The sequence below is a fragment of the Solanum tuberosum genome, unplaced genomic scaffold (assembly GCF_000226075.1).
Source record: "Solanum tuberosum cultivar DM 1-3 516 R44 unplaced genomic scaffold, SolTub_3.0 scf00106, whole genome shotgun sequence".
NCBI lineage: Eukaryota > Viridiplantae > Streptophyta > Magnoliopsida > Solanales > Solanaceae > Solanum > Solanum tuberosum.
In genome coordinates, this window is record NW_006239032.1 from 1536 (window position 1) to 4012 (window position 2477).

General features: G+C 31.8%; 1 pseudogene; it reads right to left on the reverse strand.

Moving 5' to 3' along the window:
• Nucleotides 1-208: 208 nt before the first annotated feature.
• Nucleotides 209-1119, reverse strand: LOC102579221 (salicylate carboxymethyltransferase-like; annotated as a pseudogene).
• Nucleotides 1120-2477: the final 1358 nt, after the last annotated feature.

Here is a 2477-nt window from a genome sequence, read left to right on the forward strand (position 1 = left end):
AAAAGCGACTCAGTCCGTCGCTAAAAGAGACGTAGTCCGTCTCTAAAAGCGACGCAATCCGTCGCTTTTTGAAAAACGAGGTTGTCCGTCGCTTTTTGAAAACCGTCGAGCTAAAAAGTGACGGAAGTGACTGCGTCGCTTTTCCGTCAATTTTGGCCAAAAAAGCGACGCAGTCCGTCGCTTTTGGCCGTCTTTTTTTGACGTTGTTTTAGTAGTGATTGATAAACCTTACTTGAGAAAGCCAGTGTAGACTATAAGAGGAGTGAATAAAATGTAGACTATTGGAAGGGAAAAGTCTAGTATAAAATGAACCAGCAACTCCTGCAACAAATAATTCATCTCCTCCCATATTATATTTCCTCAAATCTTCTTCGTAGAATGTCGATAACGATCGAAAAATCGTATTAAAATCATTGCTAGGAAGATCATTCAAAAAAATATGAAATTCCAACGACTTATGATCTTTCTTTTTTCTTTCTTTATCGATTGTCTTAATGAGTTCGCTGATTGTCAAAAAAGTGTTAGGTCCAGATGAACAACCTAAATCCGCAATGCGTATGATTTCTCTAGGAAAAATGTTGTTGTAGAGTGCAGAAATAGCTTCATCTATTATTGACTTTGTCATGAGGATCACCTTTTGCTGTACATATAATTAATAATGCAACATTTTACAAGGCATATTCGTAAGGAAAAAATTACAATTTATAAGTCATACTAGTATATAAAAGGCATAATAGAAAAATATGACATTTTACTTGACTTTAGCTTGCATTAATGCCCTCCAATTTTGAGTGTCTACAAGTAGATATTTAAACTTGTATGAAGTTGAACAAGTGAACATATACGTCTTATGTGGCGTTATATGTGTATTATGCCACGTAGGACACATGTGTCTACTTGTTCAATTTTATATAAGTTTAAGTATATACTTGTGCACATCTAAAGTTGGAAAGCATAGATGACTGCTGAAATCAAATTAAAGGTCATATTTATGTGCTATGCGTATATAAATAGAAGTTTTGTGATGATAGTATATAGTATACCTGAAGCAAAGAATTTTTTGCATAGCTAGAGGTCTCCAATTCCTCCATTCATGTGAAGTATGTTGGCAACTTCCATCTCTTTTGTGTCTTGGATCCCTCTCTATGCATAGGAGTAAGTTTATATAGTGCACTTGATAGCTAGAGTGTACATTAGATATATCTTCACCTAAGGTGACTCTGTCCATAAAGATAATTTAATATATCGCAATATATATCTATTTCATCAGTCTTATTTTACGTGAAGTTGTTTTTGAAGACTTAAAATAATACACTTTTTGTTTCAGTTTATTCGTCTTGATCTTCTCTTTAATCCGTTTTAAAAAGATTGTCTTTTTTTCCTGATAATTATTTAATTCTAACTTTCTATATAACATATCTAGTACGATAAGATGAAAAGATATTTTAATATATTTCACATATCTTTAATTTTAAATCATAAGATTAAAAAATCTTTTTTACTTTGTTAAATTATATGTCAAATCAAAATGAATTATACATCTCAAACTTACCTAAAAAAGAAAGGATAGGTCCTCATGCTTCCACGAAAGACAGCACACAATCAGTCTTTTTCAATTTGAATTATCACACCAAGCTAATAAATACTTAATTAACGATCAATTATGAGAGATCTGCCTGCCCATGCCAAAAAGACATTGAAAAATGGAACTCTATCTCCACATATTTAATTGTGTTTGTATTATCCAATTATTTTTATCTATTCTTTTTATATCAACCCCACCTGCAATTAGCTTATAGTCTGTTTGATCAAGTTTTTTAAAGGTTAAAATAAAATATTTTTAATTTAAGGTAATTGATCAATTAGTAAAAATGTTTTTTAATAGTGCCAAAAGACAAGGACTAGTAGAACTCGCTCTCCACGTATAATGAAAATTGTTTGTACACAAAGTTTATCCCTACCTTAAAGATAAGAGTTTATTTTTGATAGACCTTCCCTTACTTTCAAGGCCATTCTTGTTGGAGGAATTTTTGTATATAGCCACTCAAAATAATTTAATTAGGCTCCATAGCTATAGTTTGTTAATTACGATTCGCAGCTACATGTTAGAGGGAGGAGAGAGGAGAGCAAAATTGAGAGAGGGAGGAGAGAGGCAAGCGAGAAAGGGTAGAGAATGGAGAGAGGTGAATTGTATTTGTATATCGGTTAGATAATTGTATATATGTAATTAGTATGTACATGTATCAATGATTGTATTTGTATAACTGCATACAATTTGTATCCATATACAATTGAATCGAGTTCAAACATTTGTATTTGCATGTTCAATCTCTCTCACTTTATAATAACACAAATTATACAATGTACTTGTATAATTTGTGTTTGTATAAATCGAGAGAGATAGACAGAAGAGAACTGGGTAGAGAGATATTTGTATGTGTATAATTATAAGTGTATATGGTGGAGAGATATGTATT